The sequence below is a fragment of the Oncorhynchus masou genome, chromosome 12 (genome assembly GCF_036934945.1).
Source record: "Oncorhynchus masou masou isolate Uvic2021 chromosome 12, UVic_Omas_1.1, whole genome shotgun sequence".
Lineage (NCBI taxonomy): Eukaryota > Metazoa > Chordata > Actinopteri > Salmoniformes > Salmonidae > Oncorhynchus > Oncorhynchus masou.
The window spans coordinates 74,530,712-74,555,861 of record NC_088223.1 but is presented as its reverse complement, the minus strand read 5'-3'; the positions used below and the strand labels follow the sequence as shown (position 1 = coordinate 74,555,861).

Below are 25,150 nucleotides of genomic sequence, written 5' to 3'. Positions count from 1 at the left end.
TGGGGGTGGCCCGTCAGGAAGTCCAGGATCCAGTTGCAGAGGGAGGTGTTTAGTCCAGGGCAGTGTTGAATGCAATAGAGATTGTATCATCTGTGGATTTGTTTGGGCGGTATGCAAATTGGTGTGGGTCTAGGGTTTCTGGGATAATGGTGTTGATGTGTGCCATGACCAGCCTTTCAAAAGTATTCATGGCTACAGACGTGAGTGCTACGGGTCGGTAGTCATTTAGGCAGGTTACCTTAGTGTTCAGAGATGGCGCCGACAGAGATGGCCACCTCGCTTCGCGTTCCTAGGAAACTATGCAGTTTTTTGTTTTTTTACGTGTTATTTCTTACATTAGTACCCCAGGTCATCTTAGGTTTCATTACATACAGTCGAGAAGAACTACTGAATATAAGATCAGCGTCAACTCACCATCAGTACGACCAAGAATATGACTTTCGCGAAGCGGATCCTGTGTTCTGCCTTTCAACCAGGACAACGGAATGGATCCCAGCCGGCGACCCAAAAAAACGACTTCGTAAGAGAGGGAAACGAGGCGGTCTTCTGGTCAGACTACGGAGACGGGCACATCGTGCCCCACTTCCTAGCATTCTTCTCGCCAATGTCCAGGCTCTTGACAACAAGGTTGATGAAATCCGAGCAAGGGCAACAACATTGACGAATACGCTGATTCGGTGTGCGAGTTCATTAGAACGTGCTTCGAAGATGTCGTTCCCATAGCAACGATTAAAACATTCCCTAACCAGAAACCGTGGATTGATGGCAGCATTCGCGTGAAAGTGAAAGCGCGAACCACTGCTTTTAATCAGGTCAAGGTGACTGGTAACATGACTGAATACAAACAGTGCAGCTATTCCCTCCGTAAGGCTATCAAACAAGCTAAGCGTCAGTATAGAGAGAAAGTAGAATCTCAATTTAACGGCTCAGACACAAGAGGTATGTGGCAGGGTCTACAGTCAATCACGGACTACAAGATGAAATCCAGCTCAGTCACGGACCAGGATGTCTTGCCCCCAGGCAGACTAAATAACTTTTTTGCCCGCTTTGAGGACAATACAGTGCCACTGACATGGCCTGCAACGGAAACATGCGGTCTCTCCTTCACTGCAGCCGAGGTGAGTAAAACATTTAAACGTGTTAACCCTCGCAAGGCTGCAGGCCGAGACGGCATCCCCAGCCGCGCCCTCAGAGCATGCGCAGACCAGCTGGCTGGTGTGTTTACGGACATATTCAATCAATCCCTATACCAGTCTGCTGTTCCCACATGCTTCAAGAGGGCCACCACTGTTCCTGTTCCCTAGAAAGCTAAGATAACTGAGCTAAACGACTACCGCCCCGTAGCACTCACTTCCGTCATCATGAAGTGCTTTGAGAGACTAGTCAAGGACTATATCACCTCCACCCTACCTGACACCCTAGACCCACTCCAATTTGCTTACCGCCCAAATAGGTCCACAGACGACGCAATCTCAACCACACTGCCCACTGCCCTAACCCATCTGGACAAGAGGAATACCTATGTGAGAATGCTGTTCATCAACTACAGCTCGGCATTTAACACCATAGTACCCTCCAAGCTCGTCATCAAGCTCGAGACCCTGGGTCTCGACCCCGCCCTGTGCAACTGGGTACTGGACTTCCTGACGGGCCGCCCCCAGGTGGTGAGGGTAGGCAACAACATCTCCACCCCGCTGATCCTCAACACTGGGGCCCCACAAGGGCCCTCTCCTGAGCCCTCTCCTGTGCTCCCTGTTCACCCACGACTGCGCGGCAACGCATGCCTCCAACTCAATCATCAAGTTTGCGGACGACACAACAGTGGTAGGCTTGATTACCAACAACGATGAGACGGCTTACAGGGAGGAGGTGAGGGCACTCGTAGTGTGGTGTCAGGACAATAACCTCACACTCAACGTCAACAAAACTAAGGAGATGATTGTGGACTTCAGGAAACAGCAGAGGGAACACCCCCCTATCCACATCGATGGAACAGTAGTGGAGATGGTAGTAAGTTTTAAGTACCTCGGCATACACATCACAGACAAACTAAATTGGTCCACTCACACAGACAGCATCGTGACGAAGGTGCAGCAGCGCCTCTTCAACCTCAGGAGGCTGAAGAAATTCGGCTTGTCACCAAAAACACTCACAAACTTCTACAGATGCACAATCGAGAGCATCCTGGCGGTCTGTATCACCGCCTGGTACGGCAACTGCTCCGCCCACAACCGTAAGGCTCTCCAGAGGGTAGTGAGGTCTGCACAACGTATCACCGGGGGCAAACTACCTGCCCTCCAGGACACCTACACCACCCGATGTTACAGGAAGGCCATAAAGATCATCAAGGACAGCACCCACCCGAGCCACTGCCTGTTCACCCCGCTATCATCCAGAAGGCGAGGTCAGTACAGGTGCATCAAAGCTGGGACCGAGAGCCTGAAAAACAGCTTCTATCTCAAGGCCATCAGACTGTTAAACAGCAACCACTAACATTGAGTGGCTGCTGCCAACACACTGACTCAACTCCAGCCACCTCAATAATGGGAATTGATGGGAAAGGATGTAAAATATATCACTAGCCACTTTAAACAATGCTACCTAATATAATGTTTACATACCCTACATTATTCATCTCATATGTATACGTATATACTGTACTCTATCATCTACTGCATCCTTATGTAATACATGTATCACTAGCCACTTTAACGATGCCACTTTGTTTACATACTCATCTCATATGTATATACTGTACTCGATACCATCTACTGTATCTTGCCTATGCTGCTCTGCACCATCACTCATTCATATCTTTATGTACATATTCTTTATCCCCTTACACTGTGTATAAGATATTAGTTTTGGAATTGTTAGTTAGATTACTTGTTGGTTATTACTGCATTGTCGGAACTGGAAGCACAAGCATTTCGCGGGATTTCTTCACCACCCTGGATGGTTCCGACCTAGAATATGTGGACATCTATAAATAACTAGGTGTCTGGCTAGACTGTAAACTCTCCTTCCAGACTCATATCAAACATATCCAATCTAAAATCAAATCTAGAGTCGGCTTTCTATTCCGCAACAAAGCCTCGTTCACTCACGCCGCCAAACTTACCCTAGTAAAACTGACTATCCTACCGATCGTCGACTACGGCAATGTCATCTACAAAATAGATTCCAATATACTCAGCAAACTGGATGCAGTTTATCACAGTGCGATCCGTTTTATTACTAAAGCACCTTATACCACTCACCACTGCAACCTGTATGCTCTAGTCGGCTGGCCCTTGCTACATATTCGTCGCCAGACCCACTGGCAACCAGGTCATCTACAAGTCCATGCTATTTAAAGCTCCACCTTATCTCAGTTCACTGTTCACGATGGCAACACCCACCCATAGCACGCGCTCCAGCAGGTGTATCTCACTTATCATCCCTAAAGCCAACACCTCATTTGGCCACCTTTCGTTCCAGTTCTCTGCTGCCTGTGACTGGAACAAATTGCAAAAATCGATGACGTTGGAGACTTTTATCTCCCTCACCAACTTCAAACATCTGCTATCTGAGCAGCTAACCGATCGCTGCAGCTGTACATAGTCTTATCGGTAAATAGCCCACCCAATTTTACCTACCTCATCCTCATACTGTTTATATTTATTTACTTTTCTGCTCTTTTGCACACCAGTATCTCTACCTGTACATGACCATCTGATAATTTATCACTCCAGTGTTAATCTGCAAAATTGTAATTATTCGCCTACCTCCTCATGCCTCTACATTGCACACAATGTATATAGACTCTTTTTTTCTACTGTGTTATTGACTTGTTAATTGTTTACTCCATGTGTAACTCTGTGTTGTCTGTTCACACTGCTATGCTTTATCTTGGCCAGGTCGCAGTTGCAAATGAGAACTTGTTCTCAACTAGCCTACCTGGTTAAATAAAGGTGAAAAAAAATAAAAATAAAAATGAAGCCAATGACTAATGTGGTGTACTCCTGAATGCCATCGGAAGAATCCCGGAACATATTCCGGTCTGTGCTAGCAGCTTAGCATCAGCTTCATCTGACCACTTTTTTATTGACCAAGTCACTGGTGCTTCCTGCTTCAATGTTTTCTTGTAAGCAGGAATCAGGGGGATAGAATTATGGTCAAATTTGCCAAATGGAGGGCGAAGCAGAGCTTTGTACGCGTCTCTGTGTGTGGAGTAAAGGTGGTCTCAAGTTTTTTCCCCTCTGGTTACACATTTAACATGCTGATAGAAATTTGGTCAAACGGATGCTGGAATGTAACAAATAACTAGACAAAGTCAGACATTAGTCAAGTACCAAAGTTTGAGGCAAGAAAACAGGATTTCAATTCAAATAGGATTACTTCACTGTTGGTTTTGTCCATAATTAATTTGCTGCCATCCTAGGGTCGAGCACTACCCATAAATGTTTATTATTCAGAAACATCAAATACTCTCATACCGTCAAAAATATGGGAAATACTGCATGATGATGTTTTGTCCATATTGCCCAGCCCTAGTACTAGTATCAGTTGGTCTCAGTTGTTTGGATTACTCTGAACCAAATGGGTGTGTATTGATCAGCCCAAATCCAAGTTGACCCCTAGACCCTACGTCCTATGAACTTGTGTAGATCTGAAGGGTTATGATTGGTAGAAGCAGTATGGTGAAACTTCCACCTTGCCTTTTAGAGCAAGGTGGAGCTATTATGATATTGATTATACATGTTACATCCTCTTAGATCTCCACAAGCACATAGATCCTGGGGTCTAGGAATGTATTTGGGATTGAGCCATTGTTCCACACCTACTCAGAGACATCTCTCCCCCTAGCAGTAGAAGGTAAACCCAGTGGTGGCCAGAAGAATATATATTTTTTGAATGTAGTCATTTAGCAGAAACATTTATCCAGAGTGACTTATCAACCAAATTTTGAGGAGCATGTATTCTCTCCCTGCGCGACAGGTGATATTCCACCCGATCTCTGTTCCTGCTGCTTCCCAGTGCTTAATTTGGGAAACCAAGTGTAATCTGTTCTGGAACATTGATAGTAACATGTTTTCACAACAAAACTGACTTAATTAAACTGTTGACAGACGCTCTCTCTGCACGCTCGAGAAAGGAATGAAGGAGAGAGAGGAGGATATGGAAATGCACGGTGGTGAGATATTATGTAGCTCAAGGTAATATGTCAGCCTAGATTTCAAGGGTATTCAAAATCAAATAAACTCAGCAAAAAAAGAAACATCCCTTTTTCAGGACCCTGTCTTTCAAAGATAATTTGTAAAAATCCAAATAACTTCACTGATCTCCATTGTAAAGGGTTTAAACACTGTTTCCCATGCTTGTTCAACCATAAACCACAAACAATTAATAAACATGCACCTGTGGAACGGTCACTAAGACACTAGCAGCTTACAGACGGTAGGCAAATAAGGTCACAGTTATAAAAATTTAGGACACTAAAGAGGCCTTTCTACTGACTCTGAAAAATATCAAAAGAAAGATGACCAAGGTCCCTGCTCATCTGCATGAACGTGCCTTAGGCATGCTGCAAGGAGGCATGAGTACTACAGATGTGGCCAGGAAAATAAATTGCAATGTCCGTACTGTAAGACACCTAAGACAGCACTACAGGGAGACAGGACTGACAGCTGATCGTCCTCGCAGTGGCAGACCATGTGTAACAACACCTGCACAGGATCGGTACATCCGAACATCACACCTGCGGGACAGGTACAGGATGCCTGAGCAACTGCCTGAGTTACACCAGGAACGCACAATCCCTCCATCAGTGCTGAGACTGTCCGCAATAGGCTGAGAGAAGCTGGACTGAGGGCTTGTAGGCCTGTTGTAAGGCAGGTCCTCACCAGACATCATCGGCAACGACGTCGCCTAAAGGCACAAACCCACCGTCGCTGGACTAGATAGGACTGGCAAAAAGTGCTTTTCACTGACGAGTCCCGGTTTTGTCTCACCGGGGGAGATGGTCGGATTTGCGTTTATCGTCAAAGGAATGAGCGTTACACCGAGGCCTATACTCTGGAGCGGGATCGATTTGTAGGTGGAGGGTCCGTCTGTGCGTTACAGGGAAGACATCCTCCTCCCTCATGTGGTACCCTTTCTGCAGGCTTATCCTGATATGACCCTCCAGCATGATAATGCCACCAGCCATACTGCTCATTCTGTGTATGATTTCCTGCAAGACAGGAATGTCAATGTTCTGACATGGCCAGCGAAGAGCCCGGATCTCAATCCCCTTGAGCACATCTGGGACCTGTTGGATCGGAAGGTGAGGGCTAGGGCCATTTCCCCCAGAAATGTCCGGGAACTTGCAGGTGCCTTGGTGGAAGAGTGGGGTGACATCTCACAGCAAGAACTGGCAAATCTGGTGCAGTCCATGAGGAGGAGATGTACTGCAGTACTTAATTAATGCAGCTGGTGGCCATACCAAATATTGACTGTTACTTTTGATTTTGACCCCCCTTGTTTAGGGACACATTATTCAATTTCTGTTAGTCACATATCTGTGGAAATTGTTCAGTTTATGTCTCAGTTGTTGAATCTTGTTATATTCATACAAATATTTACACATGCTAAGTTTGCTGAAAATAAACGCAGTTGGCAGTGAGAGGACGTTGTTTGCTGAGTTTACATGTTCGCTATAATTGTAGTTAACTCTTTAAGCTGCCCTGCACAATCAGTGAATCAACAGCATAGCCTGGGCCTATACATTCTCTCTAAGACTCATGGGTAGAAAGTTTGGAGCATAGCATAAGTCAACTAGTCCATCCAGTCTGCATAATAGTACAGTCCACACTAAAAAGTGATGACTAGAATTTGTTTAATTTCAGAGTATAGGCTGGACCAATTATATACCAAAGACATCTTAAATCAGTTAATAATGATTTTTTTTGCCATGCATATAATATGCAGTAAGCTATGGATTGTTTAACGCCATACAGTGCCTTCGGAAAATATTCAGACCTCTTTTCCACATTTTGTTACGTTACAGCCTTATTCTAAAATGGATTAAATAAAAAATCCAAAGCTATCTACACACAATACCCCATAACGACAAAGCGAAAACAGGTTTTTAGAAGTTTTTGCAAATGTATTAAAAATAAAAACAGAAATACGTTATTTACATAACTATTCAGACCTTTTGCGATGAGACTCGAAATTGAGCTCAGGTGTATCCTGTCTCCATTGATCATCCTTGAGATGTTTCTACAACTTGATTGGAGTCCACCTGTGGTAAATTCAATTGATTGGACATGATTTGGAAAGGCACGCACCTGTCTATATAAGGTCCCACAGTTGTCAGTGCATGTCAGAGCACCAAGCCATGAGGTCAAAGGAATTGTCCGTAGAGCTCTTAGACAGGATTGTGTGGGTTCTGCAGCATTGAAGGTGCCCAAGAACACAGTGGCCTCCATCATTCTTAAATGGAGAAGTTTGAAACGACCAAGACTCTTCCTAGAGCTTGCCTCTCGGTCAAACTGAGTAATCGGGGGAGAAGTGCCTTGGCCTGGGAGGTGACCGAGAACCTGATGGTCACTCTGACAAAGCTCTAGAGTTCCTCTGTGGAGATGGGAGAACCTTCCAGAAGGACAACCATATCTGCAGCACTCCACCAATCAGGCCTTTATGATAGTGTGGCCAGACGAAAGCCACTCCTCAGTAAAAGGCACATGACAGTCCGCTTGGAGTTTACCAAAAGGCATCTAAAGACTCTCAGGCAATGGGAAACAAGATTCTCTGGTTTGATGAAACCAAGATTGAACTCTTTGGCTTGAATGCCAAGCGTCACGTCTGGAAAGCCCAGCATCACGTCACTAGTCAGGATCGAGGCAAAGATGAACAGAGCAAAGTACAGAGAGATCCTTGATGAAAACCTGCTCCAGAGCGCTCAGGACAGCAGATTGGGGCAAAAGTTTACCTTCCAACAGGACTAATGACCCTAAGCACACAGTCAAGACAACGCTGGAGTTGCTTTGGGACAAGTCTCTGAATGTCCTTGAGTGGCCCAGCCAGAGCCCGGATTTGTCCCGATTGAACATCTCTGGAGAGACCTGAAAATAGCTGTGCAGCCACACTCCCCATCCAACCAGAGCTTGAGAGGATCTACAGAGAAAATTGGGAAAAACTCCCCAAATACAGATTTGCGACGCTGGTAGCGTCCTACCCAAGAAGACTCAAGGCTATAATTGCTTCCAAAGGTGCTTCAAAGTTCTGAATAAAGGGTCTGAATATTTATGTAAATGCAAATTGTCTGTTTTTTTATTTTTTATAAATTAGCAAAAATGTCTTAACTTGTTTTTGCTTTGTCATTATGGGGTTTTGTGTATGGATTGATGAGGGGAAAAACAATTTAAAACATTTTAGAATAAGGCTGTAACATAACAAAATGTGGGAAAAGTCAAGGGGTCTGAATAGTTTTCGAATGGGACTGTATGTGTAACCTCCAACATGCTAATGAGTGTTTTGAATTAGGCTAATCATCACCTTAGAAAGTGCTGTCCATTACGCTGTGTTAGGCTTTGAAACAACCTCCATGTTTTCCACTCAGTTTCAACCTGTTGTTGAACGTCTTTCTTCAAGTTGATCAGTTTCAGTAAGGAGAGTTTTAAAAGCAAGATACTGTTTTGATGAGATTTGTGATTTCAGTGTGGTGAAGAGGGACAATAGAGCTCTGAGTGTCAGGCAATTAGCGACCTTAGGATCGTTAGCGAGTTGGGTACTACCAACGAATGCCCAGAGTGCATAAGAGGAGATTACCATGACTCAACGGTCACGTGGAATTGACTCATGACTGTCGGCATGGCGGTAATACATCAGGCAACAGCAGTAACTGTACTGTACTGAGAGCTGGGTTTTTTGAATCACAGCTATGTTGTATTATACAGCAGAGCTCTAGTTTACAAACCCAAACTGTATATTACTGGAGTAAATATTCTGTTCTTCAAAAGTTGCTAGTACATGAAATGACATATTTTGTATCTACCATGTTGCTGTAGTCCTGCTATATTACAGCATGGATTTGCACACCGTCAGTACAAGATTCAAATAACAAATATAGAGAAGAGTTTGGCAGAGAAAAGGAGCAGGGGGGCGTAAGAATACTTATGATAGGGTTCTACTACTTTTATTCCAGACTACAAGTAACAGACCAGAATCATGATGTTCTTTTCTCTCCAGGACCCTCCTCACTCCTCTCCTTGTTTCTGTCTGACCTCAGGATCCGGTGTGCTATGCTGTGCTGATTGGGTGGTCCATGTCTTCAGGGCTACGTATACCGGGGTATTTTGGAATACAGACATATGATTTTCAATAGTTTTTTTTTGGGGGGGGGGGGGGCATAACAATAAGTTCTAACTATAAGACATCTAAGATATGTCAAATAAAACATATCCAGCTCAGGGCTCCACCTATGGTTTGCTAACTCTAGATATCAAGATCAAGTTTCTTGGTTACAGCAGAGACATTCAATCCCCTCCTGGATCAAGATCCCTGTTGCCTAAAATGTTTGGTGCGACCCCCACAAATTATATATATATATATATATATATATTGTTTTAAATAGCACCCCTTGTCTGCACTTCTAGTAATACCGTATTTTGGATACCGTCCAACCCTAAGGGATACTGCTTCTGCCACCGGGCTAAAGTTAGCAAAGTTGTTTCCATGTGCCACATGTGGAGGATTAAGAATGAGCTCCTCTTCCTCCAAGAAAAAGTTGCAGACTATGAGGATAAGACACGGTCAACATTTTGCCAACAATATGGGATTTGTGCTCTTCGTCTGCCATAGATCTAATCATGTTTTATAATCTCATTTAGGAGAGTGTGTTTATCTCTACCATTGTGGGATTTGCAATTCCCCCTCCCTGGACGCTGGCAGAGAGTGCATGCTGATGAGGCACACTTTTAGCCGTTTATGGCTGTGATAGAGGTTTGAGCCAAAGGGATGGCCTGTGACATGGTGTGTGTGTGTAACGGCTGAGCGAAAAAGAGTCTGAGATGAACAGAGAGAGAAAGAGAATGAAAAAGAGTCTGAGATGAACAGAGAGAGAAAGAGAATGAAGTCCCGCTATAACCTGGCTCTCCATTTAGACTCCCACGGTTTCTGGACTGCCTCTCTTCCCTCGTCCCGTTCCCCCAACTGACGTGACCTTCACAGAGGCGTGACAGGCACTCCATTATGACCCAATCAACGGCTGTGACCAGCCAAGCAAAGTCACATCCTTGATTGGGAGACCCCTTTCGCTACCATTACGGAGACCGCTGGCCGGCTGCGCCCCTGTTGGAGCACGGGCAGCGTAATTGAAATTACCTCCTTGCTGCCCTCTCATGCCATGCCACATCTTGATATACTATCTATAGATTCAGGCTGACCAAACACTAGTAATTTCTGAAGAGATAAGGGTTACACTTGGGTTACCATACAGATTGATATTTTGTATTTTAGAAATGCTCAGCCAGCAAAGTGGAAAATATGTTGAGTGGTTGCACTGAGGCTAACTGACTAAATTGCTCAAATGGCTTGTTGTAAGGATATTGATGTTAAATTACGCTTTATGAGGGTAATGTATTGGCACAGCAACCACAATTGACAGTATGTGGTGTCCCTCTATTGACAGTCAGAAGCACTTCCCTGGTTGACATTGACAGTGCAATGTTTGAAATAGGCGATTCCACTGCAGGATAGCCCAAAAATATTTTGGGGTTTCACAGATTGTTCTAGAAATTTTCACAGAAACTTAATTGGGAGAAAGAATGTTTGACATGATTTTTACATTTGTATCACAATTTTCTTTTTGAAAATCATAAAAGTGACCTATACATGCCCTCCTGTAAGACCCTATGATCTGTGAACCGTACATGATACAGACAACATCTTTATCATTATACTGCTTTTAGCATGCTCTAAAAGTTGGAGTATGTCTAGATTCTGAAATATACTGAACAAAAATATAAATGCAGAATGCAACAAAAAGATGTGTTCAGTTACCTTTCATATAAGGAAATCAGTCAATTGAAATAAGTTCATTAGGCCCTAATATATGGATTTCCTCATGCAGTGCAACACATCTCCTTCGCATAATGTTGATCAGGCTGTTGATTGTAGCTTGTGTAATGTTGTCCTACTCTTCTTCAATGGCTGTGCAAAGTTTCTGGATATTAGCATGAACTGGAACACACTGTCATACACGTTGTTCCAGAGTATCCCAAATGTGCTCAATGGGTGACATGTCTGGTGAGTATGCAGCCCATGGTACTGGCCTGCATACTGGGAAATGTTCAGCTTACAGGAATTGTATACAGTTCCTTGTGACATGGGGCAATGCATTATAATTCTGAAAAATTAGGTGATGATGGTGGATGAATGGCATGACAAAGGGCCTCAGGATCAATTCAAATTGCCATCGATAAAATACAGTTGTGTTCATTATGCCGCCCCATACCATAACCCCACTGCCACCATGGGGCACTCTGTTTACAACGTTGACATCAGCAAACCACTTGACCACACGATGCCGTACGTACTGTCTGCCACCTGCCCAGTACAGTTGAAACCAAGATTCATCCATGAAGAGCACACTACTCCAGCGTGCCAGTGGCCATCGAAGGTGAGCATTTGCCCACTGAAGTTGGTTACAACACCAAACTGCAATCAGGTCCAGACCCAGGTGAGAATTATGAGCTTCCCTAAGACAGTTTCTGGCAGTTTGTGCAGTTTTATCAGCTGTCCGGGTGGATCGTCTCAGGCCATCCCGCAGGTGAAGAAGTCGGATGTGGAAGTTCTGGGCTGCCAAATTCTCTAAAACGACATAGTAGGCGACTTTGGAAACAGCTTTGGTGGACATTTCTGCAGTCAGCATACCAATTGCACGCTCCGTCAAAACTTGAGAAATCTGTGGCATTATGTTGTGTGACAAAACTGCACATTGTAGGGTGACCTTTTATTGTCCCCAGCACAAGGTGCATCTGTGTAATGATCATACTGTTTAATCAGCTTCTTGATACGCCACACCTGTCAGGCAGATGGATGATCTTGGCAAAGGAAAAATGCTTACTAAGAGGGATGTAAACAAATTTGTGAAAAATAATAGCATTTAATGATGAAGAAAAGCAAGCATTTTACCTTTGAAAGAGTCAAGCAAATTTAACCCAGGATGTCAGGCCTAGACATGCCAAGGTGAATACGGTACAACCATTAATCATAGAGCGCTTGGTAATTGCGCTCTTAGAGTAATTGTCTCCTTTAATGTTGTAGAACAGTAAGCAGTTAGGTCAACAATTATTTGTCACTCATGCTTTGTTATGTGTTCCAAGCCTAATACTTCAGAGAGTATATCTGTTCATTATATTTTGAGAAATCTCCTTGTTGTCAGTTACAGTTGGATTTAAATTTTGTACTCACAGATTTCGGGCCTGATTAGGCTAACATTTTGTTGTTGAATGCTAACCTATCTTCTTCAGTGAGCAGAGTACTCTAGTCAACTGAACTCTGGTACATTTTCCAAGATTTTCCAAAACATGCCATTGATTTTATCTGTTCTCTTTCAGTCAGAAAAGTGTACAACCTAATCACATAATGTGGATTAAGTCCCTGCAGAATAAAGTGTCTTTAAGTGGTAGACACAGATGCTAACTGTGCCCACCAGGCTAACAGTCGCAAAATCACAGGTCCATGTGAAAGTAGTTACAGAAGCCTAACAATAACCCTCACAAGCCTAGTACTCCCAAAGACAAACCATATTTCAAAAATGAATTTAGTAGATTATTACTATCTTCAGTGAAGCAATAGATTCCTCATCACCTATTTTCATATGTTTGCTGATTAAGTTTTTTATTAAACCTCAAATACTAACAAACTATCTGGATTAGCCGTACTCACCCTAAACCCTTTGCTGTGATGTCTCTGCAGAGAGCATCTATATCATTTCTGTATGGTAATAGAGTTGCACTGACTCTCCCGATTCTCTACCCTTTTCCAGAAGTGCACTTGCACACTCCTGTCATGGATTTAAAAGCATAAGGTTGGTGTATGCATCCATGCACGATAGTCTGTGAGTGCACACTTCAGGAAGAAGGTGGAGAATCGGGACTGTCAGTGCATCTCTATTGGCCTTAATTCCAGCCAGACACTAGGGGGTAAGAGTCTCAAAATCAGACCCAGTTACTTTGTCCTCTTCAAAGACACTCCGTGGTGAGATCTTAAGTGTAAGCAGGCAAAAGGTTCAAATGCCACTTCCTCTGAAATTTCTGCATGAAGGTTCCCTGTTGCCTCCTGAATACATTTGACTCCTAATAAGTACAAACTCTGTTTAAGAGCTATACAGTTCATTTGCAATCTTTTTAATTGCGCCTGATAATTGCATGCTCCGGTTTTGTGCATACTGTCTCGGCAGTCCCAAGCCTTTACATTCATCAGCAGGTGATGGTATACTGTTCACTGTTTCACAATTCCCTAGGCTTGATGGTGATAAATTGCGCTATATGCAAATTAGAGTGGGGAGTAAGAGTTCTATTTTACTGTCAAACCTTTTCACCATACTGATTTTTTCAAGGCAAATCTCATTATATACATTTTTGCAATGTTTTCTGACCTGCTGACTTTGCTGTAAAGCTTCAGATGGTCTGTAAAGCTTAGAAACCAGATAACAGAAGTTCCCAGAATATGAAAACCCCTCTGTCTGACCTTAGTCCAATGTCTTATTATCAACAGAGTCACCAAGGTCCTCCAAGGATTGTAGGCACCATGAATCAACAGGGCAACTACAAAGTGAAGTCATGCACACCATATTATGAGCATTATAGGGAAATGAGATATCAGGGGGGACCACAGGGCAAAGTAGAGGGAAGGGGGCAAGGAGATGGCATTAACAGAGCTGTCAGAAGCAATATCCATCATAAAGGATACTGCTGCAGAAGCGGTGAACAGGTTAAGGTGAAGTAATCAACCTGCACAAAGGAGCAGCCTCTCATCAGGTTCTAAAATGCTAATCGACGCTGCGTGGTTGAGTTATGCACTGCCTCCTCCCCTCTTTCGTAATTAGAGGTCCATCAATGCTAACATGCTATTCTATGGTTATTTATTGGAGCTTATGTGAGATAGGATTTGTCTGCACTCTGAGAGCAGAGGAGCACTGAAAGGGTGTGGATTTGTATTATGAAGAAAGTCGTTAGGGCACATATGATGAGCATCAATACCATCAATGAAAGCAGGTAGTGGAGAGGCACGATGAATGGACACTAATGCAGTGTGTGCCTTTTATTGACAGCGCCACAATGTTTGGCCTCATAAGGTTCTTCACTCAGTGGTTTCTGTTGGAGGTATTGGTCCGAATCACCTTTGACAAGGATTTTAGGGAACACGTACCTTGTTGTCACGGCTGTTGCTGGAAGAAGACCAGCAGCGTGGTGAGCGTACTTTTTTTTTTTAATATGTCGCCAACAAAACAACAAGGGATACCTGAGTATGGTTCCCAATCAGGGACAACGATAGACAGCTGTCCCTGATTGAGAAACATACCCGGCCAAAACATAGAAACACAAAATCATGGAAAACAAAACATAGAATGCCTACCTCAAATCATACCCTGACCAAACCAAATAGAGACATAAAAAGGCTCTCTAAGGTCAGGGTGTGATACTTGTAGTGGAATGACTTGAAGAATGCATGGTTGCATGACATGACATCAGTCGAAATGTTGAGTACGTCACAAATCTTCAATGTACAACAATCTATGAGATGTCCAATATGAAGACAACCAAATTCAATTTTAAAGTTTGGCCAAACATTGACTTTAGTTACTTAACTAAGCAAAATCTCCAGACACTATTAGCCCTTGACCAGTAATTGGCACAACTGGTCTAAACTCTTGTTGGGCTTAAAGATTGGCAATTGAGTGGTCAAGTTTGACACTACTAAACACTATACAAATGTATATACTAACTCCCCTTTTGCAAACCCAGCCAGCATAAGGGTATCACCCAAAGCACACATTTCAAATTCCTTATATTAAGCATGTCAGGTGGCACCATTTTCTTGATTTTAAAATGTACGAACACCCGAGAGCACACTCGTTTACAAACAAATCGTTTACAAACGAAGTATGTGTGTTTAGTGAGTCCGCCAGATCAGAAGCAGTAGGGATGACTAGGGATGTTCTCTTGATAAGTGCATGAATTTGACCATTTTCCTGTCAGCTAAGCATTCAGAATGTAACAAGTACTTTTGGGTGTCAGGGAAAATGGTCCAATATGGAGTAAAAAGAACATCATTTTCTTTAGGTATGTAGTGAAGTAAAAGTAAAAGTAGTCAACACTATAAATAGTACAAATATCCCCAAAAAAGAGTTAAGTAGTACTGTAAAGTATTTTTACTTAAGTACTTTACACCATTGCACACAACTCGGCCATACTTGTCACAGATGGGCTATTGAAAACACACCCAGCTCCAATCCTATCAGCTAAAAACAACGGATGAAATGGGCTGTTCACAGTATGAAGGTACCTTCGTCCAATTTGCAGTAACTGCATGATGCCATCGTGTCAGCATGGACCAACATCCTTTTGGAACGTTTCTGTCACCTTGTAGAATACCCCAAAGAATTCAGACTGTTGTGGAGGCAAAGGGGGGTCCGACCCGGTACTATATGGTTATATGGCTGTACCTAATAAACTGGCATGTGAGTCCGTTCTGGGGGAGAGATGGGTGTAGGGCAACAGGGCAGAGACGGTGTACCAGGGAGTTAGCTTGCAGAGAGGTAAACTGTTAGCGAGCAGTGCACACTAGACAGACTCAATGAAGGTTTCCTTCAAATGGTACTATCATACCTGAACCCAAAAAACACTCTCTCACTTGGTCCTGTGAATAAAACTCACAGGTATCAGAACTCACTTTGATGTTACAAGCAGCAATGTAACCGTTACCTTTAGATACGTAGACTTGAATAGACATGAATTCATGGCATGATAATAAGGCCATGACTACACTCTAGCAGTGATGCAGGAAGAATTAGATGCTCTTTGTGCACCCCGGCAGAGTCTTCTTTGAATTGAGAATGAGTGAGTGATACTCGTTGGAGGGCATGTGAGCCAAGTAGGTCAAATCCTGCCCTTCCCTCTGTGCTTCATTAGTTTCTCAAGCCACCATGATATTTGGGTTTTTGACAGTCGACATACACAGATGAGCAGCGCAATTAGTCTGGCCGAGGAGGTGAAGCAATTCCATATAAAATTTCCCATTTCTTCTTCTACTGCATAAGTTAAACACCGCTAACGGACTATTTCACATTTCATTCTCTTTCACGGCGTGTGTCCCGCTGGATTTCTCTTCCCTACGTGTGATAATTGCACAGTCAGGCACAATGAATCCAGTTTCTATGGTTTTGCAAATTTTCCCTTTATTGATCTAAAACTGAGTCGTGCTGCCTTTGATCTTTGAGCGCTCAGCCTATTGGCTGCCACTACTTCTCTGGCACTTTTTGGTTAGGTAATAATAATGCCAAACATGTAAAGTGTTGGTCCCATGTTTCATGAGCTGAAAAAAAGATCCTAAATGTTCCATATGCATGAAAAGCTTATTTCTCTCAAATGTTGTGAACAAATGTGTTTACATCCCTGTTACTGAGCATTTCTCCTTTGCCAAGATAATCCATCCACATAACAGGTGTGGCGTATCAAGAAGCTGATTCAACAGCATGATCATTACACAGGTGCACCTTGTGCTGGGGACAATAAAAGGCCACTCTAAAATGTGCAGTTTTGTCACACAACTCAATGCTCAAGTTTTGAGGGAGTGTGCAATTGGCATGCTGACTGCAGGAATGTCCACCAGAGCTTTTGCCAGAGAATTGAATGTTAATTTCTCTACCATGAGCAACCTCCAACGTTGTTTTAGAGAATTTGGTAGTACGTCCAACCGGCCTCACAACCACAGACCACGTGTATGGTGTTGTATGGGCGAGCGGTATGCTGATGTCAACATTGTGAACAGAGTGCCCCATGGTGGTGGTGGGTTTATGGTATGGCCAGGCATAAGCTACAGACAACGAACACAACTGCATTTTTATCTATGCAATTTGAATTCACAGAGATACTGTTATCATGTTTCAGCATGATAATGCACAGTCCCATGTCACAAGAACCGGTATCCAATCCCTGGAAGCTGAAAATGTTCCAGTTCTTCAATGGCCTACATACTCACCAGACATGTCACCCATTAAGCATGTTTGGAATGCTCTGGATCGACATGTACAACAGTGTGTTTCAGGTACTGCCAATATCCAGCAACTTTGCACAGCCATTGAAGAGGATTGGGACAACATTCCACAGGCCACAATCAACAGCCTGATCAACTCTATGCCAAGGAGATTTGGCCAATGGTGGTCACTGACTGGTCCACGACCATACCTTTTCTTTAAAGTATCTGAGATCGACAGATGCATATCTGGATTCCCAGTCATGTGAAATCCATAGATTAGGGCCTAATTAATATATTTCAGTTGACTGATTACCTTTTATGAACTGTAACTCAGTAAAATATTTGAAATTGTTGTATGTTAAGTTTATATTTTTGTTCAGTGTAGTTTTACTACCCTATTATGTGTTTCTCTAAATTAATAGATTTTGAATATGCTATATCATCAAATTAGTTTACACCTTTTGGGTTAATACCCACTTAACTTGTAGATTAATACCCACTTAATTTTGAGCAATTAAGTTAATTTTCAAAAAAGTTATTTTCTTTCTTTTTTTAAACTCCCAACATAAGTATTTTCTAGAGGTAAGGACATTTACAGTGTAGACTGTAGAGTTTACATTTCAGTTCAACTTCTCCGCCATCTACCACTATTTCATCTTCCTGAACTTAAGAATTCTTTGTATTCAGTGCAAGCTAGCATATGGACTTTAATATTCAACAATGGTCTCTCTCAATGAGTTTGGAAAGTCTTGCATATTTAATGTATACTTCTAATCTCTCGAGGAGCGTGATTGAGGGTGCTTCAAACTTCAGGCACAGTTCAGGAACAGTTCAGAAGTGAATGGTTTCTTTGATAAATTGTAGCTATTAATATAATCATAATGAAATACTGTACTCTTAAAATGGTTGGACTGATAAAGGACATTTGGATTGGGCTCATTCAATTCGGACAGAGACACCATTGAGTGACAGCTGTCCAAATGTCGACCTTACAGCCGAGAGTGATAGGACATCTCATCTTCTTGAACACAGGCAGCCATGCTCAAACAGAGCCCACTCTATAGGCTGTCTGTGAACCTCTCTGGAAGGATATGCTCTACTCTTCCCTCTTGCAGCTCAAAGATTAAAGTGTTTGACCGTCCCACTCCGGGCAAAATCCTCATGGAAGAGAAGAGGAGCTTATTAATGTTTCTCCTCCCTCTCTCTCATCAATATAAACAGTGAAGTCATACCTTCCAGAGGCCTGTTTTCGCTCGCTGGTGATGTCACCGGCATCCAATCAACCCGTAGCGCTGGGCTATGTAGGGGAGGCAGGGGGAGTCTTGGGTATACGCTCTCTCCCTCAGCCTCTGTTATTTATCCGCCCATTCCAAGCACAAGAAGAACACACACAGATCCACATAGTAAACCATCATCCAACATTACAGCAATGTTTCGGCAACCGTAAATATGCCTGTTATAGTTACAGCGTTCAATGTAAGTGCTTGACTTCCATACCTTAAAAAGACAGAATGAGAGGATTTCTCTGTACTGAAGAAGCATTTTGAGCAGCCTCCGACTGCCCAGAATGAAGCTGTTTTGGGTTCATCCGACATGTAGCCAAATACAACGGAATTATATGATAATCATCCTCTGTTTAGTGTAAAGTGAGGTAATTAAGCTATTCTTTTGTGTTGACCTCCAGCCAAGGTGACTGTTGAAGCTTTTCATGCCTCTGAATTAGAGGTCGACCGATTATGATTTTTCAACGGCGATAGCGATTATTGGAGGACCAAAAAAGCCGATACCTATTAAACGGACGATTTTAGATTTTTTAAAATGTTGTAATAATGACAATAACAACAATACTGAATTAACAATTATTTTAACTTAATTTATATAAAACATCAATAAAATCAATGCAGCCTCAAATAAATAGTGAAACCAAATGTTCAATTTGGTTTAAATAATGTTGTCACGGTTTTCATATGGTGAAGGAGAGTCGGACCAAACTGCAGAGTGTCTATTGTGATCCATGTTTAATAAAACAAACGTAACACGAATCAATACAAAACACTACAAAACAAATAAACCAAAATGAAACCCGAAACAGCCTAAACTGGTGTCAACTAACACAGCACAAGGACATCAAGACACTAAGGACAATCACCCACAGTAAACTCAAAGAATATGGCTGCCTAAATATGGTTCCCAATCAGAGACAACGATAAGCACCTGCCTCTGATTGAGAACCACTCCAGACAGCCATAGACTTTGCTAGATAACCTCACTAGCTAAAATCCCAAATACATACACACCAAAACCCCAAGACAAAACACACCACAATACAAAAACTCCATGCTACACCCTGGCCTGACCCAATACATGAAGAAAAACACAAAATACTTAGACCAGGGCGTGACAGAACCCCCCTAAGGTGCGGACTCCCGAACGCACCTCAAAACAATAGGGAGGGTCCGGGTGGGCGTCTGTCCATGGTGGCAGCTCCGGCGCGGGACGTGGAACCCACTCAGTCAATGTCTTAGTCCCCTCTCCTCGCGTCCCTGGATAGACCACCCTCGCCGCCGACCATGGCCCAGTAGTCCTCACCCAGAACCCCACTGGACTGAAGGACAGCTCGGGACTGAGAGAAAGCTCGGGAGTGAGAGAAAGCTCGGGAGTGAGAGAAAGCTCGGGAGTGAGAGAAAGCTCGGGAGTGAGCTCGGGAGAAAGCTCGGGAGTGAGAGCTCGGGAAAGCTCGGGAGTGAGAGGAAGCTCGGGAGTGAGAGGAAGCTCGGGAGGGAGGTGAGGAAGCTCGGGAGTGAGAGGAAGCTCGGGAGTGAGAGGAAGCTCAGGCAGGTTGATGGATCTACCAGATCCTGGCTTGCTGGTGGTTCCGGCAGATCCTGGCTGACTGGCGGATCCTGCCTGACTGGCAGATCTGGCAGATCCTTGGCTGATCTGGAAGATCTGGCTGACTGGCAGATCTGGAAGAGTCTGGTTGACTGGCAGATCTGGAAGAGTCTGGAATCTGGAAGGTCTGGTTGACTGGCAGATCTGGAAGAGTCTGGCTGACTGGCAGATCTGGAAGAGTCTGGTTGACTGGCAGATCTGGACAGACTGGCGGCGCTGGGCAGACTGGCGACGCTGGGCAGACTGGCAGACTGGCAGCTCCTTGCAGACTGGCAGCTCCTTGCAGACTGGCAGCTCCTTGCAGACTGGCAGCTCCTTGCAGACTGGCAGCTCCATGCAGACTGGCAGCTCTAGCTGCTCCATGCAGACTGGCAGCTCTAGCTGCTCCATGCAGACTGGCAGCTCTAGCTGCTCCATGCAGACTGGCAGCTCTGGCTGCTCCATGCAGACTGGCAGCTCTGGCTGCTCCATGCAGACTGGCAGCTCTGGCTGCTCCATGCAGACTGGCAGCTCTGGCTGCTCCAAACAGGCAGGAGGCTCCGGCAGCGCTGGAGAGGAGAAAAGCTCCGACAGGGCAGGAGAGGCGAGGCGCACTGTAGGCCTGATGCGTGGTGCTGGCACTGGTGGTATTGGGCCGAGGACACGCACAGGAAGCCTGGTGCGGGGAGCTGCTACCGGAGGGCTGGGGTGTGGAGGTGGTACTGGATAGACCGGACCGTGCAGGCGCACTGGAGCTCTTGAGCACCGAGCCTGCCCAACCTTACCTGGTTGAATACTCTCGGTTGCCCTGCCAGTGCTGCGAGGTGGAATAGCCCGCACTGGGCTATGTAGGCGAACCGGAGACACCGAGCGCAAGGCTGGTGCCATGTAAGCCGGCCCAAGGAGACGCACTGGGGACCAGATGCGTAGAGCCGGCTTCATGGCATTTGGCTCGACGCTCAATCTAGCCAGGCCGATACGCGGAGCTGAAATATACCGCACCGGGCTATGCACCCGCACTGGGGACACCGTGCGCACCACTGCATAACACGGTGCCTGCCCGGTCTCTCTAGCCCCCCGGTAAGCACAGGGAGTTTGCGCAGGTCTCCTACCTGGCGTAGCCATACTCCCTGATAGCCCCCCCCCCCAAGAAATTTTTGGGGCTGATTCCCGGGCTTCCATCCACATCGCCATGCTGCCTCCTCATACCAGCGCCTCTCCGCTTCAGCCGCCTCTAGTTCCTCCTTGGGGCGGCGATATTCACCAGGCTGAGCCCAGGGTCCTTTTCCGTCCAGTTCTTCCTCCCATGTCCAGAAATCCTTAATACGCAGCTCCTCTTTGGGCTGCTCCTGTTTCCTCTTCTCCTGCTGCACCTTTGGGCGGCTACACTCCCCTGGTTTAGCCCAGGGTCCTCTCCCATCAAGGATTTCCTCCCATGTCCAGAAATCCTTAATACGCAGCTCCTCTTTGGGCTGCTTCTGCCTGTTGACACGCTGCTTGGTCCGTTTATGGTGGGTGATTCTGTCACGGTTTTCATATGGTGAAGGAGAGTCGGACCAAACTGCAGCGTGTCTATTGTGATCCATGTTTAATAAAACAAACGTAACACGAATCAATACAAAACACTACAAAACAAATAAACGAAAATCGAAACAGCCTAAATTGGTGTCAACTAACACAGCACAAGGACATCAAGACACTAAGGACAATCACCCACGGTAAACTCAAAGAATATGGCTGCCTAAATATGGTTCCCAATCAGAGACAACGATAAGCACCTGCCTCTGATTGAGAACCACTCCAGACAGCCATAGACTTTGCTAGATAACCCCACTAGCTACAATCCCAAATACATACACACCAAAACCCCAAGACAAAACACACCACAATACAAAAACTCCATGCCACACCCTGGCCTGACCCAATACATGAAGAAAAACACAAAATACTTAGACCAGGGCGTGACAAATGTAAACCAAGTGTTGGAGAAGAAAGTAATATGTGCCATGTAAAAATGTCTGCCATGTAAGATATGTGCCATGTAAAAAAAGCTAACGTTTAAGTTCCTTGCTCAGAACATGAGAACATATGAAAGTTGGTGGTTCCTTTTAACATGAGACTTCAATATTCCAAGGTAAGAGGTTTTAAGTTGTAGTTAATATAGTATTTATAGGACTATTTCTCTCTATACCATTCGTATTTCATATACCTTTGACTATTGGATGTTCATATAGGACTATAGTATTGCCAGTGTAACAGTATAGTTTCCGTCCCCCTCCTCGCCCCTACCTGGGCTCGAACCAAGAACAGATAGACAACAGCCACACTCAAAGCATCGTTACCCATCGCTCCACAAAAGCCGCGGGGAATAACTACTCCAAATCTAAAAGCGAGTGACGTTTGAAACAGTATTAGCGCACACCCAGCTAACTAGCCAGCCATTTCATATTGGTTACACCAGCCATTTGGCTGATAGGCTTGAAGTCATAAACTGCGCTGTGCTTGCGAAGAACTGCTGGCAAAATGCACGAAAGTGCAGTTTGAATGAATGATTACGGGCCTGCTGCTGCTCAGTCAGACTGCTCTATCAAATCAGACTTAGTTATAACATAATAACACACAGAAATACGAGCCTTTGGTCATTAATATGATCAAATCCGGAAACTATCATTCCGAAAACAAAACGTTTATTATTTCAGTGAAATACGTGACCGTTCGGTATTTTATCTAACGGGTAGCATCCCTAAGTCTAAATATTCTTGTTACATTGCACAACCTTCAATGTTATGCCATAATTACGTAAAATTCTGGCAAATTAGTTTGCAATGAGCCAGGCTGCTCAAACTGTTGAAAATACCCTGACTCTGCGTGCAATGAAAGCAAAAGAAACGACACAATTTCACCTGGTTAATATTGCCTGCTAAACAGGATTAGTAGGTATCACTAGTGATTATAATTGATTGTTTTTTATAAGATAAGTTTAATGCTAGCTAGCAATTTACCTTGGCTTCTACTGCATTCACGTAACAGGCAGGCTACTCGTGGAGTGCAATGGTTAGAGCGTTGGACTAGTTAACTGTGCGGTTGCAAGATTGGAACCCCTGAGCTGACAAGGTGAAAAGCTGTCGTTCTGCCCCTGAACAAGGCAGTTAACCCACAGTTCCTAGGCAGTCATTGAAAATAAGAATTTGTTCTTAACTGACTTGCCTAGTTAAATAAAAGGTATAAAAAATATATATATATATATATATGTATATATATTTTTTTATAATCGGAAATCGGCGCCCAAAAATACAGATTTCCGATTGTTATGAAAACTTGAAATCGGCCATAATTAATCGGCCATTCCGATTAATCGGTCGACCTCTACTCTGAATATGGGCTTAATATACACTTGAAAAGCTCATACTGTTTTTCCCTGCTTCAAACCTCTTGCTGTAAACGTTTTCCCTGCCTCTTGCTGTAAACATGAGTTAAGTCATTTGTAACATACAACAATATCCTTGAGTCTCTCCTCAACAAAGTGTACTTCACATAGTTTTCCTGGCTGCTGGCTTCCTTTCACTCTATTGTTTGCATACAGTAGTGCAGAATGTGATGTGGAAACTTGAAGGTTTACAAGCGTCACTGTCTCCTCTGCTCCTTGATTTGTTGCATTCACCGAGGCCCCTGACTATAGGCCTACTCCTATTCTAGCCAGGAAATAAAAGTGAATTTCCCCCTCCCAGCAGCGGGAATTAGGAGTTGGTGAGACATTGGTTATTATGTTACAGTAACAGATCAATAATTAAGTTCCAGGGAGAAACGAAAACCAGCAGACACCAGCTGGAGAGCAACATGTATGTAGAGCATTCCTATAACAACCCACTGGCACTGGGTCAACCTCAAAGACAAACCCAATAATCCCAAGCATCCCTATGGGCCACAGAGGTGAGCAGACCACCATCTGATTAGCCGTATTGACTGGTAAAATGAAAGAACACTTCACTTCCGGTTGTAAAGCCAAGCCATACATGAATTAGTAGAGGATCAATGCTCTGGTAGAACAGATAGTCCTGTGGACATATGTACACACAGCTTCATCTTAATAAACCAACAATGTCAAGTTCCCTGTCAGTGTCTGCAGAATTACACTATACATACAAAATCATGTGGACACCCCTTCAAATTAGTGGATTCGGCTATTTCAGCCACACCAGTTGCTGAGAGGTGTTAAAATCGAGCACACAGCCATGCAATCTCCATATATAACAATGACAGTAGAATGACCTTACTGAAGAGCTCAGTGACTTTCAACGTGGGACTGTCATAGGATGTCACCTTTCCAACAAGTCAGTTTGTCAAATTTCTGCCCTGCTAGAGCTGCCCCAGTCAACTGTAAGTACTGTTATTGTGAACGTCTAAGATGCGCAATACCATGCGCAATGCCAAGCGTCGGGTGGAGTGGTGTATAGTTCGCCGCCATTGGACTCTTGAGCAGTGGAAACGTGTTCTCCGGAGTGATGAATCACGCTTCACAAACTAGCAGTCCGACGGACTAATCTGGGTTTGGCGGATGCCAGGAGAAGGCTACCTGCCGGAATGCATGGTGTCAACTGTAAAATTTGGTGGGGGAGGAATAATGGTCTTGGGCTGTTTTTCATTGTTTGGTTGGCCCCTTAGTTCCAGTGAAGGGAAATCTTAACACGACAGCATGCAATGATATTCTAGACAATTCTGTGCATCCAACTTTGTGGCAACAGTTTGGGAAAGGTCCTTTCCTGTTTCAGCATGACAATGCCTCCTGCACAAAGCAAGGTCCATACAGAAATGGTTTGTCGAGATCGGTGTGGAAGAACTTGACTGGCCTGCACAGAGCCCTGACCTCAACCCCATCGAACAACTTTGGGATGAATTGGGATGACGACTGCGAATCAGGTCTAATGGCCCAACATCAGTGCTTGACTTCACTAACGCTCTTGTTGCTCTATGGAAGCAAGTCCCCGCAACAATGTTCCAACATCTAGTGGAAACATTTCCAGAAGAGTGAATGCTGTGATAGCCGCAA

At 44.1% G+C, this 25,150-nt stretch overlaps 1 protein-coding gene across 1 annotated transcript in view; it reads left to right on the top strand.

Moving 5' to 3' along the window:
- The window catches only part of LOC135550804 (protein turtle homolog B-like), a 187,968-nt gene that overhangs the window by 23,047 nt on the left and 139,771 nt on the right, over positions 1 to 25,150 (top strand). The gene's annotated exons all lie outside the window — the stretch shown is intronic.